We start from the raw sequence: 17,045 nt of genomic DNA, 5'->3' as shown, positions 1-17,045 counted from the left end.
TTGAGATCAGCCTTCATCTCATTAACTTGTCCTCTAAATACCAGTCTCACAACAGATTGATCTAGAGAGGGACTGTCACTAACAAGTGTCACTAAGGGGACATTTAGGCATTAGCCTGACAAGCAGAGGGTCCTGCTTTACTTGTAGACCGTTTCACCACTGTATGTGCCACTTGATATGGCTAAGTTGGTCGAGACTGCTGCTGGAATTAGGAAATTTAAGAACTTGGTAGTTGCTTAGTTTCACTGTTCAATACAGTAGCGGTTTCTAGTTTAATAACATTGCTTGCCTATCTTTCACACACAAGCCTTGTTTTGTGTCTATTCCTTTCAGAACTATTAAACATTCCTGTTATTTGTGTGGTAGCTTCACATTGGGAAGCTACGGAAAATATTTGGTTAAATAGAAAATGCCTGATCATTTATTTCATTTAAGCTGCAACCTCTTAGCCAGGGCTCATAACACTGGTAATACTAGGAAGGAAATGGCACAGTTGGCTTAAAATACAATAAGAACCGTGAAACATTCCTTGAGGTTATTGCAGAGTGTAGATGCAGCATGTATGCAGTCAGTGGTGCAGTGCCATTCTACTGAAGGCTACGTGGAAAAGCAATATGTACTCTTCAGCGGAGGACCAAGAAGGTGATTAAAGCAGTAAGATTTATTCGGCAGAGTACCACAACCGACCACCTACCCGTAGCAACTCGCATGACGAATTCACCTTAGTAATGGCATACTTAACTGCTTGTAGAATCCAACAGGGTGGAGGTGTAAAAAGAGGAAAGAAGGAATTGAAAAACAACACGGGGAAGCAACACCACAAAACATCGATGCAGCAAACGGGGGAGGAGCTATGAGCCTACCAGCGTCGTTCCCTATCCTTCATTCAATCTGCAACTGAGTGGTTATGTCCCCGTGGACCTTCTCCTGCTGATGGAGAAACCCCTTTCATTCTCTGTGGGGTCCTAGTCAAGGCTCTTATATCCAGCGCACCATTAAATACTTCCCCCTACATTCTCTATGGGAGCTCCCCAACTCTTCTCTTTACTGGGTGATAGGTGAGTTGTCCCACTGGTTGATTGGATAGCATTGTTGCCAATTAGGCACCACGCCCGCAAGGGAGCCTCCCCTCCCCTTGTTGCTGGGCATGGAATGTCAAGCCTCGTGGGCATTTTTCGACTCTTGTCATTCCAAACTGCACTGTCCAGGACTGGTTCTATTTTGATGGTAACTTTTTTTTCTTTGTGAGCAGGCTGCCTAATGTGGATGAGTTTGTTCTCCTTGAAATCCAGAGCTTTGTCTGCGGTCCGGCAGCTTAGAGTCTCTTGCCTCCTACATTTTGAACACTTTCCTACAGATACTGCCCATGACGTACTGCCCTTGACGATGTCTGGTTAAAGGTTGCATGGCCTCAAAGGGTGAGACTTTAAGGACAGAGTTGGGGGGGGGGGGGGTGTCCTTGTACATCTCAAGGACATAATCTACCACCTCCTCAACCTGCTGACCCCCATTTAGGACTGTTTCCATGATTTTTTCTTGCGGCTGGGTTCCCGACTAGCAATGGCTTGACTCCTAATGGTGCATGCACAACCCAAGTTGTTGTTTTTCCAAGGTAGGTTGACATGTGGGCGATGGTTGCCTTGTAGTTGATGCAGGCAGTTTACAAAAGGGTCCTGGCAGGGATAGAGTGGTAATGAAGGTTGTACTAGATGGAGGGAACGTGGTCGCATTTTTTTTTTAACCAGTGAAGAGGCAAGCAGCGAGAAAGGGTAATACTTCTATGTGTGCAATCATGCGAGCTGGTACCACAGTCCGAAAGTTATACAGAGGCAGGAAGGGCTTAATGATCTGGTACCATGCAGTCTGGGCTTTCTTGTTGGTGTGCCGCTGAAAGATGTTGCTGTCTATTATGAAGCCAATCGATTTGGCAGAGGGGACAAGTCGGGTTGAATCTGTCCAGGTGCACCTCGTTCAGCCATCCGTGCATGACAAAAAATCCTGTTTTGCTATGCCATTCTATAGGTTTGCTAATTACTTTGGCACTTGTGTAGCACAGGTGGCGATTTTAAATTTTAAATTGCCTTGTTCATAGAAAACTCATCTCACCCAGCATTCTTCCCTTGCCCTCAGGGACCCTTCTGCCTTTGTTCAAAGTGGTTAATGGAAATCGCAGCATTGCTTAGTTGCAAGGATCTGTGTGATGGTGTTAGCCAGTGAAGTTATTTCCTTGAAAAATAATTGCAAACCAGCAGTAATCTTGATTGCTTTTATTGCGCTAACTCTATTGTTTTTTGTTTGTTTTATTTATTTTGTCCTGCAATTTCATTCCTAAAAGTGTAAGTTGTTAAACAATGTATTATTAAAGCATGGCTACTATAAAACACTTTGTTGTGTCCATGTTTTTCAGTAAAGTTCAGTTTAACTTAGTCTAACTAAATCTCATAGTGTGAAATATATTCAACTGTACAGGGGCATCATCCGCTCTACTGACAAAGGGTATATCAGCCACTTTTACCCCCTACAAACAGGTAAACACTCCCAAAAAATAAAATTAGGGAGTAAACATACTCCCCTATTTGGAACAGGCACATTGGAGCCTGTCCCGCTGCATTCATGCACAAAGCTCCATGGATCCTTTGTGACCAGTAGTACACATAGAGCCACAGGAAGAAACCTGTGGTAATGCTTGATCTGGGGAGACACATTTTAATAGGCATTCATAATTCGGTGCCAAGCAGCATTTATTACAAAGCATTTGTTTTTCAGTGCAAATATTTTTACTTGTTTATTATTGCTTCCTTTGGGAGTGGCACTTATTTTTTTGCTCCCTAAAAAATAATTTTTCTCCTAACTTGAAAAAGTAGGTTGGTGTTAGTATTTGGTATGTGCTTATCATTCATGTTTTAATGGCAGCAAGGTATTTCCAGAGGGGAGTGATGTCGGAGCGGTCACTTGCATACTGGTGAAGCAAGCTATGTGGGTTGTCGTGAGTGATCTGAGCGGTTCAATGCATAGATTAAAGATAACTGGGAGGGAGAGGATTGAGCTCTGTGGTACTCCACATGTAACCAGACGATGGTCCGATCTGAAGGTGTCCACCTAGACAGCATGGTTTTTGTCCGGGAGGTGGGAGACGAACCAGAGTAACTGTTACCGCAAAGCCCGTTCTGTGTCTGGAGGCTGATCAGAATCTGCTGGTCCACAGTATAGAAGATGGCGGATTGGAGCACAAGACTGGCATCCATCTTGTGTCTAACAATTTTGCTAAATAAGAGATCATTGATGGCATTTCATTTCTCTAAAGATTCTTGGTCTGGTAAGGGGTGTGCAAAGTGTTTTGACTGTTGTAGAGATAGTTTTGCTATTAAAGGCTACCGCAATTTTGGGACGTAGCAGTAGGCTTTAGTTTAAATAGTCTGTCCCCGGTTGGTTAAGCGGAAAGGTGAGGAAGAACTGAGGTTTGCGCATTTTACACCAACATTTTTTTTTTTTTTTTTTTGCTCTTTGGTGTCTTAGCTCTCAGCTAATTCCTTGGTAGATCTTTATTCATTGCAGGTGCTTCCCTCTGGAACAACCCCTCTCCGTCTTGAGCCTGGTCTCCTTAAGTTCTGGAAACTCCTCAAGACCTTCCCCTTCTTCTTTTCTCGCCCTCTCCTTTGCTAACCTCCTCTTCCCTAATCTCTGCTTCGTTTTGCTGACTGGTCGCCTGGTGCACCTCCAGGGCCTCACAGGTCCCAGGCTCCCTGGCCAGTCCTTGCACTTGCCTTTTGGCCTCTGCACAGCAATACTGCACTACAGGACGTTATGGGAACAAGCACACCAACAAACTCTGAACACACAAATGGGAAATCCAACTCAATCCACAAATTCACAGACCAACATAAATAGCAACCTACCCCAGCATCAGAACCAGGCACTATGGAAAAAAAACACTACAGTCAACTGCTCAACACGCACCCTAACACACAGACCTAGTGACCTAGCCTGGCATTAGACCAGGCACCAGGAACCCCAATGCAGTCAAAAACACGCAACCCCACATGTGCACCGCCACCAACTCATAGTACTCGCACCTCTGCACTGCACTCCACACTCTGACACACACAACAATAAGCATACAAAGCTATGCAATGCAGATAACATTACAATATGCACAGTAAAATAGGTGCAAACAATATTTGAAATGTCAGCCAGACCCTGGGTAATTTCATCCACCGATATCAGGGATGGCACACTGGATGAACATAAAGTTTCACGCTGCATGAAAGTGTTCCTTGTAACGGGGGTCTCACCAATGCACTTATGTTCACATTACTCAGTTCACGAGTAAACCTCAGTGGACACTCCCTGAGGTTAATGTCTCACTGGAACGACATTCCGACCCTTCGATGAACAAAAGCAGTAGCAAAGTCATTACAGAATGTCGTTACATTTACACCCCCCACACTTACTAGGGAGATGGAAAAGGGGAAAACATTAAAACCCCACTACACAGGGTTCTATCCTCGCCACGGAATGCCACAACAAAGGACACCACAGGCAACAAACAGCCTTCAAAACCTAACACAGGACACCACCGGCCCCTCCAACTCCCCGGTACCCGTTGGCTAACATGGGCCACAACATATAATCTAACTAACTCAATGCTTACACCCACACTTACGGCCCAAGACACCAACCTGCCCAATGTCCTGTAACCTGCTGAAAACCAGGCACGATGACAAATTACAGATTACACAAAATAGCGCTATTAGAGCGGCCCTCAACATCCCTAGATCAGCCCACATTTCTGAAACCAGGAAGAACCTCCACTGGTTGTCAGTTTCCCAAAGGATTTCACTAAAATCACTTGCCCTGACCTACAAATGCCTGAATGACCAGGCCCCCAGTTATCTATCCTCTCTGTTTACCCATTATATCCCACCTCGCTCACTAAGGTCTGCTGCTAGCCATAGCCTATTGATCCCTAGATTCAAGCTTCAAACAGCCGGTGGCGCCAGCTTCCCAGTTCTGGCTGCCAAACTGTGGAACTCGGTGCCTCTCCTTATTAGAAATGTGCCTTCCCTGAATTCCTTCAAACACAAAGCCAAACTTTGGCTAGTCTCCTCTGATGCCCAATTGACACCTTGATTTGAATGTATACGGTTGTATCAGCTCTCCAATCTGCAATGTGATCTTAGCCCTATGTTTATTCTTATGTTCTATTTATGTGTTCTCTGTAATGCTATATTGTTATGTAACCACTGACTTAAGATACGCGCCCGGTAGCCTCCGGGCCTTGTTTGTGCTATCCAAATAAAACAAATACAAATACGATCCGAACTCTTGTGCCTAGTCGAAATCAGCCGAAGTTGAAAGAAATCGCTCCAAGACTTTTCCACTGCCTTGCGATCGTCAGCTTCACAAGGGAAACACTGGGCTCACCCCCACACCCATACTTCTCAGCTTTCTCTCTTGTCTCCAACGGTCCCCAGTAGAACCTCCAACACTAACATTCCACCAGATCATGACATCACACACAGCTGCTCTCTAAGCCAGATTACAACACACTTGCACTAGTAGTAATGCTGTCAGGCCTAGTACGCTTGTCGTTTTTTGATCATTTGGAAACATCAAGGCTTAAGAATGACTGTGTATTCCCTTGTCCCCTTCCCGCCTTGAAGCACTTGTGTATACACGTTTTACAAATGAACGATTACAATTGGTGTACCATGGGGCACAGGGTTTCACTCGGTCGCACCATTACTTTTTTGGATGGAGATTCCATTAGGGAATTTACTTTGGAGGTGGCAGGTAGATTGATTAGGTTGATTGCCAATGCTTCGAGCGGGTTGGGGTTCACTCGTTAGGGGGAATAAGGAAAGAATAAAGTAAAGGATGTTTCATCTAATGTGAGTTCGGGTTTGCACTTTTGCATGGCCCAAAGGATCCTGCTAGGCTAAGTAGAGCACGTCCTGGTATTTTTGGTTTCCTTGGTTCCGGGTAGGTTGAGATATTCAAAGATGTTTTTAGGGTGGGTGACTGAAGTAGACAAGAGCAGGCTTGTGATTTTGTCCATAAAGGTCCCACACCCATGAGATGGTTGGGTATACTAGGTGAAAAGTGTCGCACTCCTTATTGTATAGTGAGAATTGACATGGAGGCAGCTAATGTTTAGCTGCACATTTTGCAGGGCTCTTTAGATCTTATGAATGACCAAGATGCCTTTCCCAATCTACTCTGACCATTCAACTATCTTCCCTGAATGCTGCATCTGGGTGGGACGAGGATGTTGTAGAAAAGGCAGAAGGTGACCAGGGACAGGTTTTGGTGTGATGAAGGTGGCATGTGGTTTATGAGATTGATGTCCCCTGCTTGTAAGCCAGCCAAGTGAGCATTAATAAGCAAAAAGGTATGCAAGGTTAGAGGGGGTGGGGGGGAATACTGAGCCCAAACAAGTAAAGTTTTTCTTGTTGGAAGAGGACACTGGGGATAAGGGTGCCAGGTATGATGCCTAGGTGGATCGGATGAAATGGGTTGCTGGAGTGGGCGGAGCAGTGATCGGAGGACCAAAGCAGCCCAAACTTAAACATGGCCTGGTTGGGCAGGAAAAATGTAATCCCTTATGAGCCAATAGACTTAAGACCTAGATCCACTCGCTGTTTGGGATGCAAGGGTTCCAACCCTTTCTAGGCTCCAATGGCACCAACTGGTGATTGCCCTTTTCTTAATATGCCCTTCACTTTGAACACCCGGAAAGAGATGCCCTGTGATTTAAGCAAATAAATGGACATGGTTAAACAGGTGGGTGGCAAAGGCCATGTGACCTAAATCCACTTGCACTAGTGGACCAGCTGGTGGAGATTGTAATATCTACACAGTCCACTTCAGGCCATTTGGAAAAGTAGTCAATTAGGATGATAGACCTACAGTAGTCTGTTAAAGAATCTGGCCAGATCCAGAGCTGCCTTCTGTCAATGTCCCTCTTAAATGTTGACTGGGTTCTCACCTGGGTGGACCTTGTATGCTGCTTGTATGATTTCTATTAAGAGGGTGATGGTAGAATGATATGCTAACCACAAAGTATAAGGCACAGTTAATCGGCTACCTTGAGGAATGTATTAAGCCCTTGGCTGACGTATTTTGCCTGGGACCAACCCCCTTTGATGTGGTGCTTGACCTTCATTAGTGTCAAATTTTCACCTTTGGGCATTTTGTTTCTAGAGAATGTTTTACATTGCATGGCCTATTGACACGGTTGTCATCGTGTTTCAACTTAATTTGGGTTAGCCGGGAGAGACAGTCGGCAGGGTTTTTCAGTCATATTTTCGAATACAATATTTTTGGAAGTCAAAATGTTGAATTACAAAAATGTCGCATTTTTCTCGATTTTTTTTTTTTTTTAATTAATGTTTAAATACATAATTAATAGTTTATTAAACATATTTTTTTAAAATAATTAAAGGTATATCCATGGTGGGTGGGGGGGATGGGGAGGAGGGGGGGCGTTGGGGTAGGGGTTTGGGATGGTTTTTTTTAATAATTAATTATTTAATTAATGAAGGTATATCCATGGGGAGGAGGGGGGGTTGGGGTAGGGGTTTGGGATGGGGGGGGTTGCGGGGGACCCCCCCATAAAAAACATTAGAATTTGTGACATTTTACATAGTTTTTTTAAGATTGGTTTTTCGATTGTTTTTTTTCGACATTTTATTTTCGAATTAATGACTTTTTCTATTATATGTATGTTTTCGACATTTTTGAATTCGACATTTTTGTAATTCAAAATTATGTTTTCGAAATTATGACTATAAACCAGTCGGCAGTAATGGGGCTTTTCCCAGGTTTCTACTTTATTTCATAAGGGTAATCCTGCAGGTTCACAGAGATGTGGGGTGGAGGGGTGCTAAACTGGGAGAGGATGGGCTTGTCACCACCTGCAGTCAGGACCCACACGATGGGTCTATGGTCTGTGCACAAGATTAACAGAACACCCGAGGGGATTTGCCTAAAATGGCCCTTTGTCCAGAAGCAAGTAAACTCTTCATATTCAATGGCCGACTGATTGATTTCTTTCAGTTGGCTTTGAGTGCCTGGGTGGTGAATATGACTACATCTTTCGCCATTGATTTGGGACATCACTAACCCCCCATACCTGTGTTGCTTGCATTAACTGTTTAATATTGTCATTTTGTGGGTGTCCAACTGTATTGGCATTGGTGCTAGGCTGGTGTACGTTTTCCCATCTTCACGTGCCTTTTTTGCAGCCCCAACAAGTTGTTCCTTTCTTCAGGATGTCTCCTGAAGGTTGCACCATGTCTGTGAAATTTCAAGTAGACTTCTCACTGCCCCAGAGAATATGAAATGTCCTCTCTTGTCGTGTGAGGGATGTCATTCTTTACTGCAACAAGGTTGAGTTTTTTGTTGACACCTGCAGCTGTGATTGTCTTGCCTAAGAGTAGTCGACTTGTTTGACAAAACAGCTCGTATTTCTCCTGTACGAGCGCCAGGCCTTTATTCTGCAGCAGGTGTTGGATGTTTTCCAGTGTGCGCCTGTCATCAATTTTTCTTGGAGAAGCCAATGATGTTATGTCACACAGCAGACATTGATCGACAAACAGGCGAGACCAATCAATTGGGTTAATGCAAATTCTTTGTTTACTTTTTACTAAACGTGTAGTGGATTAGCCAAAATAAACTCTATGGTTATCAGGATGGTGGTTCTCCTCGGTGGGGTTGTGCTCTGGGAAAACGTATCCAAAGAAAATGTCTCTGAAGAAAGTAAAATGATCCACAAAAGTTCTGCCGGTGCTTTGTAAGACCAGCAGTTGGAATCCCCATGGCAAATCCACACAATACTTATGAGCTCATTCTTGTGGGAGGAGGGCTTTAGTTCTTGCACCCTATTTTCTACATTTGTTGGGGTCTCTTCTCTTGAGTTCAGTCTTGGGTTAAGGGTTCCCGCATCCTTTTTTGCATAGTTGTCAGGGTGTTTTCCCCTTGGTTTAGTGCCGTGATTGGACCGTGCAGAGGATACCAGTGGGGTCATGAGGAGCCGTTCTTCTAGGATGGATTTGAACCAGAGAATGACAGGAGGCTGCCCTAGTGCTTAGACCGGGATCTCACTAGGCTCTGCACGTCCTTCCTCTTTGTCAGGGTTCTGCTCCTCCAGCCCCATTCTCCAGTCCTTCTTTTCTCCCAGGCATCTCACCCCCACAAATTCTGTTCCTTTATTTGTTTTCTTGGATGTACTATTTTTTTTTTTGTTTATTTTTGGGTCCACCACATCTGTCTTAACGATTCTCCAATCCCCTGTTTGCTCTAATAAACCATCTCCTAGTCGTTTTAACAGTCCACCCCTCACCGCTTCAATTTCTCCTACTTCAAGAGCCTTCACCGCCTGGGGGGATATCCAACATTGTCTCTTCAGTTCTTTTTATCATCCCCTTTTCGTCCTCCTGAGGTTTCCTTTTCTCCTTCACTTCATCAATACTCATGACCACCCCCCTCTCTGCTTCACTTTCCCCTCTATCCTTTCCTGTTCTTTCCTTGTCCATTCCCATTAACAGTTCTTTCATTAACTGTTTATTCTCCTCTCCTTCACTGTTTTGGTCCCCTCTTGCAACACATCTCTCTTCTTCCTTCCTTTATTATTACATTTATAGTTCCACAATCCTTATTTGCCCCCATTCTTCACCTCATTTTTGGGCCCTTTCTTTACCACTGTGGGCACTTTCCTCATAACCACAACTGTTATCCATTTCTCCCGTCTGCCACTTTCTAGACCTTCATTTCCCCCAACATCCAGGTTTCTCCTTCTCCCAACCCACAGTGTCTCTTAAATCCCTAACCTTTTGGTCTGCCTTTAACCAATCTCCTAGGTCTTCCCTGCAGCCCCGTCTCCTCCTTATCCCAGCTTTCTGGGTCTCTTCTGCAACCTCCTGATTTTCCCAGGCTCCGGGGTCTGCATCAGTCCCCTGCCTTCAGCTCCTTCCCTAGCTTCTTCTCTTCCTCTCCAACCAGCACAGAATGCGCTCTTCCTCCTCTCGCCACCACCTATGAACTCTGCCCGTTGAGGTAAGGCTTTGGCCACTCCTTCTAGTCTCCTCCAGGTGGAATGGGGAGCAGGTGTTTTGTATGGGGATCTTGAAAATCCTAGATCTCTGGGCCTTGATGCATCTGGACCAACAGTTTTGAGAATCATGCTCGCCATATTAGTTACCTACTCCCTCTTGTCCTTAAGCTACTGGCTGACTGTATTGAATGTCTGTGTCGGGTCCCCCTCTTGGTTTACCTGGATTTGAGAGCAGCTTCAGCCCCCTTGGGGGGAGGGAGCCAGGCGTTCTAGCGCTGCAGGCCCTCCGGGAATGCCAATGTATTTTATTTTTAAAGGGGACGCAGTATTGACCATTTTCCTATGAAGAAGTGCCCCTTTTGTGACACCCAGCATCTAACAACGTGGACAAAAGGTCAGTTTGTTAGTTGTCATGAAAGATGACATTGTTAACCCCCTTTGAAGATTTGCTCCATGAGGCATTGAAATGCAACTGCTGCTCTTGCTAGCCAAAACTGCATTGCCAGATACTGAATATTCTTGCTTGTCTTATGCAATTTACAAGGATGTTTTGTGTTAGACCTTATGTCTACATACAATCTAAGATCATCATCCCTGTTTTGGCTGCCAGCACCATTGGTGTGATGCACTCTGAGGATTTTGTGGTTTGTACAATGCCTTCTTCCTTGATATGAGGTGATTCTTAGTTTCACCCGTAAACGTAAGTGAACCATTCTCGCTGCATGTCTGAGTTGTTTGCCATTAGAATTGAGAATGATTCTGTGGGTGAAGCAAATTAGTTTGTGCAACCTGGGGCTGAAGACTCGGAGGAATTTCTCAATAATGCTTGTTTTGGTCCCTTTGTTTGTCTCCCTGCTTATTGACTAACCTGCCCAGTGACCCCAGGTCTCTGGGATCATTTTGAAACCAGCTTGATGTTTTCAGCCCAGTATGGGCACGCCTGTAGTGGGTACATCAACTCTAGCCACAGTCTCTCTCGCTCTTTGTATTGAATTGCTGTCTGAAAACAACATTGGAGATTTTATTTTGTGCCCCGAGTAACACCTCTGATGGGTGCTGGTGGTACAAGGAATAGTGACCTACATAGGTAGTGTTTTGTCGCATTGTACACAGTTCCAGATTATACCGGGAGAGGACCATTGGTTAGACATTCTTTTATTTTGGTACCACAGTACTATTGATGTTGATTCCTTCTGCTTTCGCTCACATTCCCCCCCCCCCCCCCCCTGAAGTGAATAGCCTGCTCTTGGTCCACGTTATCACAAGCAGTGAAGGAGTAATACCTGTTGGGCTATCCCTCTTTCACCCTTTGATTGTGGTCACTGTTGATTAGTAGTAGTGTGGGGCCATGCTATGAGTTACTTCCACTACTACTCCTTATACTTGTGCAGAGCAGTAGGTATTTCGCCACACCCTTCTCACTCGCTATGCTCAACCTGCATATGGTGTTTGTTGCATCATTGAGACTGTCATTCTTAGATTGATAATATCTATGAACTAGCACTCCCTTAAGCAATTAACAATTTCCTATGCGGCTATTGTGCATGTTTGCTGTTGATCTCTGATCTGGAGGTGAACTTTTATTGATGTCTACTAGGTGGTGCTGTGCGTCTTTCTTTTTACCTTCATGTTCCTTCTATTGTCCTATTACAGAATGATTTATTTTTCTTGCTTTAAAATCTTTTAAATCTACCATAATATTGGTGTCGGTAGGTGAACACCAGGGGACATCATTCAAGGAATTGGACACTTCAGTGATGGGCGTAAAGGAGCAGATTCTGCACAGGGAGTAGAAACCACTCTGGGGGCAGCCGACAATCGTTGAGAAGACCTTGATTCAGGCCCGCAGCACCCTACACAAACGCCACCCCAAACACAAACTTCTTTTGACTCTTTCTCCCCACTCACACCCTGTTGCTGGTATCGGACAGCCGCCGCCAGGCTCTCCTGAAGACCTGTGCCACCCCCCCCACATTGCTCAAGAAAATACTAACCGCCACCTGTGCAGGTAACTTCGCTCATGCAATCCTTAACCACTCACTCAGTTCAGGGTCTTTCCCGAAAGCTCTAAAAAACATCCTACACCAAACCCACTCAAAAAAACGATGCTCGACCCACTTCTTCCCCAAAACTACCGACCTATCTCCAATACGCGTTTCATCACCAAACTGATTGACGGAGCGGCCTACAAACAGCTCAGCGAATTTGCTGAATCAAATGACCTCCTAGGCCCAGCACAATCAGGTTTCAGCCCACCAAGGGGAACAGAAGCATCCCGAGTCTCCATCTGGGATGACCTTAACAGAACAGCCAACGCAGATGGCTGTCCGGTTCTCATCCTCCTAGACTTTTCCGCAGCTTTCGATACCATCGATCACATGATTCTACTACTAGACAGACTACAAACAATGGGAATCAAAATGTTGCATCTCAGGCCCCTCGAAATTGGACTTTTTGGGTAAGAATCGTCAAAAGGTAGAGAAGCTAAGAAAAGAAACTTTTTGACTGACAAATAAGAAAACAAAAAAACTATACTTTTAGCCTAGTTCTTCATTTTCCCACAGAGAAACAAATGCTTTTAATTGAACACCCGTAGCATGAAAACCACTGGACATGTTTGCACCAAATAAGAAATACTGGCACAGTGTGCTTTTTGGTGGTCTGGGGTAAATCCGTCCAGTTTTTTTTTTTTTTTTAAATTATTTTTAACATTCAAAGAAGGGGTGCAAACAGCACCTGCATCTGCCCACCCCTTGTAAAGCACATACATATTACATCAAAGAAGGGATTCAAAATGATTTACTAGATGACATTAAGAGGGATGCTGAGTTTGGATTATCGTCACTTCACACACCACCTGAATTGCAAGAGTATTGTTGCGATATATCGGATCACCTTAACTCTCAACTAATGTTTTTGAGTGTCTGTGTGTGTGTCAGGCATTCAATTACTCCACCCTGCAACCAGTAGAGTTCATGGTTGTGGTTGTCAACCTTAAACTGTGAGAGTTGTTTAATTCTCCAGCATGGGTCTGGCATGGATTCACATGCTCATGAATATTCCCCGTCGTCAGGCCGGGAATCCTCGGTATAGAAAAAATCAGTATCAGTTTTGTTTCTGATCTTTCTTAGTGGTAACCAATCACTGGTCTCTGGGTCATCCTGCCCCCAGCCAATGACTGCCCTCTCCCTAAGCCCCGCCTCTGGCAGCCATCCTCAGATTTTTACCGCACGTTCAAGTGTTGGGAGTCCTCATGCTGTAGCTCTCGAGCTTTTGCTGCGGTTTCGCGCTTTTTCAGGAGATTTTTTCTCATTTTTCGGTTAAAAAGAGCCTCGAGCTCCACCGTTTCTGCATCCAATCAATGGGGACCAGTTTCAGAGTTTTCTACGCCCCTCAAGGGTGAACATTTCGTCGAGTTGCGCTTTTGGAGGATTCCAGAAGTTCCGAGGCCTACCCCGGACATGGCCCAGGAGAAAGGAAGCTGATCAGGACCTGCCCTGGATGCCAGCTTCAGAATGTGTTCAAGGAGGACGAGCATTCGTTATGCCTCTACTGTCTCCATGAGGACAAGATGCACGTGGAGAAGGACTGTCCGTTTTGTGGGAACATGTCGGAGCGGACCATGAAGGATCGCCACCTCCGTCTCGCCAACTGGCTGGAAGGTAGGAGCCCGTCAGGCGAGAAGTAGTAGTCAGAGCGGTCTTCTAAATCCTGTGAGGGCGTCCCGGCGACGCGGGCCCAACAAAAGGCCAAGCAGCGCGAGTCTGCGGGCACCGGGAGCGCCGAACGGTTGGGGTCCTTGGCTGCCAGGCAGGGCGCATCCTCCATCAACCACGAGCCAACGCTCTGGCTCAGGTAAGAGGAAGTCCGAGAACCCGGCGAAGCTTCTGGAGAGGCCCCGGTCGATATCGAACATTCCGGCAGAGGGGGAGCGAGGCTCGGACCCTCCCCCAAGGTGAAGGCCCCAGGCGTGCAGAAGGTGACAATGGCCTTAATTCACCCTGCTAAGACCTCGATTGAGGATGTCGCAGCGGCCCTGGCTCAGCCTGTGGAGGCTACGCCAGTGGAGGCGACCTCAGGATCCAGAGTCTCCCTGCCACTGCAGAGGGAGTCATCTTTCAGGCCCATCGAGAAGACCCCCACGAAGTCCCCGCTGGAAAAGGAGGGAGAGGGGCAGGTGGCCATCGTGGATACGGACACGACCTCTGGAAAAAGAGCTCATCGAAGTCATGGAGGAGGCCCAGCCCATCGGGAGGGATCCTGACGAGGGTGACGACGAGAGCGACTGTGTCGCCGACGAGGTTCCTCAAGAGCCCTCGCGCCCATAGTTTCCGGTGCCGCAGGACACTTCGGCGGCCATTTTGTCAGCAATTCAGTCCTTATGCTCGGAGATAAGGACAAGGTTGTCCCTCCCCCGACGGAGGTACCTGAGCCAGACCCGACAGGGGAACCGGAGCCGGGACCTTCGGAAAGTCCACCGCATAAGAAGAGGACGACGCATCCTCCGCCACCTCTCCCACCTCTGTGGCCCACTCTGCCTTCCCCCCGGTCAACTACCCACAGGGATGATACAGGCACGAACACGGCTACGACAGGTACAGGTGACGACTGAGGCGACGACGGAACGTGTCCCCCGTCGCCCCCTGCTTGGGTGTCCCCACCCGAAGAGATTGGATCCTTCCATGCCATGATTTCCAGGACATCCGAGCTCTTCCAGCTCTGCCTCGAGAAGAAAAAGGAAGGGTTCCTTTACCAACAGCGCAAGGCTAAAAGGAAGACTGTCCTTGCCGTACCGCTTCTGGATGACATCTGGGATGAGGGGCTCTCCCTCCTCGAGAACCCTGCCATGGCGCCTGCAAAGAGGGACCGGTACGAGAAGTAGTACCGGGTCCCCGACGCTGCCCCCTTGTGCCTTCGGGCACATCCTACCCCAGATTCGGCCGTCTCGGCAGCGGCAAAGAAGAAAGCTGGGGGGCATCGGCCTCGACATCAACTTCCCCGCCGGACGGCGAGGGCAGGAGGCTAGACACGATGGGACGACGGGTCATCTCATCCGCAGCGACGACTATCAAGGCGGCCAACGCCCTGGCTATCGTAGCCCGCTACGACGGAGTTGTGGTTCAAAATCGCCCCTCTATTGGACTTCCTTCCGTACGCCAAAAAGGCTGAGGCCCTTGAAATCTTACAGGAAGGTGAGATTGCTTCGGACCACGCCATCACAATGGCAACGGACATCGCCGACACCGGTTTCTGTCCGTTGGGCAACGGCGTTTGCCTGAGACGACAAGGATGGCTCAAGGTGACGGATTTCCGCCAGGACGTCCAAACAAAGTTTTGGACATGCCCTTCGACGGGAACAACTTGTTTGGAAAGGCGGTTGATGATCAAGACAGACACAGAGACTGCCCGGGCACTGGGAGTGCTCCAACAATGACGGCCGTCCGAGTGCCAGAGACAGACAAGGTGCCCAAGGGATCCGGCAATGGCTCCTCGACGTACTGGCAAGATCTTCGTCTCAGGAGGCCTACAGGGGACGCGGCAAGTCGGGTGTTGCCCGTCGTCGACCGGGCGGTCAAGGAGGCAAGGCGGCCTCCAAACAGATTGAACCGACCGTGGGGTTGGGCCCCCGCCGAAGCACCCCGGTGGGAGGCCGGCTGACGAGGTTCGTCAGCGTGTGGGAGTCAATCTCCACCGACAGTTGGGTGCTGGATGCCCTGGCCCAAGGGCACGCCCTCGAGTTCCAGAAGTGCCCTCGCGTTCCACCCCTGGCCAGGAAGAAAAATCACGTCCCTAAACTACTGTTGGAAGTAAGGGCAATGCTCAAAGGTGCCACCGAGCTCGTCCCAAAGAGGCTTCGGGGCTCCGGAGTTTACTCAAGGTACTTCCTCATAAAGAAGAAGACAGGAGGATGGTGTCCCATCCGGGACCTGCGACGACTGAACAAGTACATCAAGGCTCAGAAATTACGGATGGTCACCCTCCAGCACGTGCTGGGACAGCTGGAGGAGGGCTTTTTCCTGTTGTCGTTGGACTTGGAGGATGCGTACTTCCACATCCCCATTCTAAAAAGATACCGAAGTTCCTCAGGTTCGTGGTCCAAGGGCGGCAGTACCAGTTGAAGGCCCTCCCGTTCGGATTGAAGTCGGCACCCAGGGTGTTCACCAAGTGCCTCGCACCGGTGGCTGCGCCTGCAGGGGATCCACGTCTACCTACCTGGACGACTGGCTCATCCGGGCAAAGATAAGGGAGCTCGCCATGGAGCACACTGCGAAGACCGTCCAGCTGCTCACGGACCTGGGATTCTCCATCAACTTTCCAAAATCCCACCTGGTCCCGTTGCAAGTCGCCCTGTTTCTGGGAGTCAAGCTCGACAGTGGCGCGGCTGGCCTCGCCTTCGGAGGAAAGGACCAGGACCATCCTGGGCAAGGTGCAGCGTCTGCTGGCCACGGACATGGCCAGGGTAAGATCTATCAAGTCCCTCCTCGGGATGATGTCCTCCTGCATTTTCTGGTGCGCCTTTGCAGGCTTCGGATGCGGCCCTTACAAGAGTTCCTCGACGCCCGCTGGGTCCAGTTGACGGGCAGCTTCGAGGACAGGATCCCACTCAACGAGATGTTCCGTCAGGCGATCCGGTGGTGGGGTACCTGCTCTCATCTGTCGGCGGGCACAGACTTTCAGACCTCAGCTCACCAGGTGACAGTGACGACGGATGCCTCCCTGGAAGGTTGGGGAGCACACTCCGGAGATTTTCACGCGAGAGGCCTTTGGCTCCCAGAGGAGAAGTCACTCCACATCAACATCTTGGAGCTCCACGCAGTATTCTGGGCCCTCGGGTCTTTTTCTTCTGTCCCTCAAGGGCAAGGTGGTGAGGATCTTCACCGACGACACCACCACGATGTTCTACATCTGGAAGCAGGGCGGAACCAGATCCCCTGCCCTATTCAAGGAAGCCCAGGATCTGTGGCATTGGGCCGTCGGCTAAGGGATGTTT

The 17,045-nt window shown here is 47.8% G+C and overlaps 1 protein-coding gene across 1 annotated transcript in view; it reads left to right on the top strand.

Annotated features, from left to right (window-relative positions):
* The window catches only part of PIGT (phosphatidylinositol glycan anchor biosynthesis class T), a 324,961-nt gene that overhangs the window by 639 nt on the left and 307,277 nt on the right, over window positions 1-17,045 (top strand). The window lies entirely within an intron of this gene.

Source organism: Ambystoma mexicanum, chromosome 3p (genome assembly GCF_040938575.1).
Source record: "Ambystoma mexicanum isolate Mex_15411 chromosome 3p, UKY_AmexF1_1, whole genome shotgun sequence".
NCBI classification, from domain to species: domain Eukaryota; kingdom Metazoa; phylum Chordata; class Amphibia; order Caudata; family Ambystomatidae; genus Ambystoma; species Ambystoma mexicanum.
Note: the sequence above shows the minus strand (reverse complement) of the source record. Positions and strands in the feature narration are given on the sequence as shown.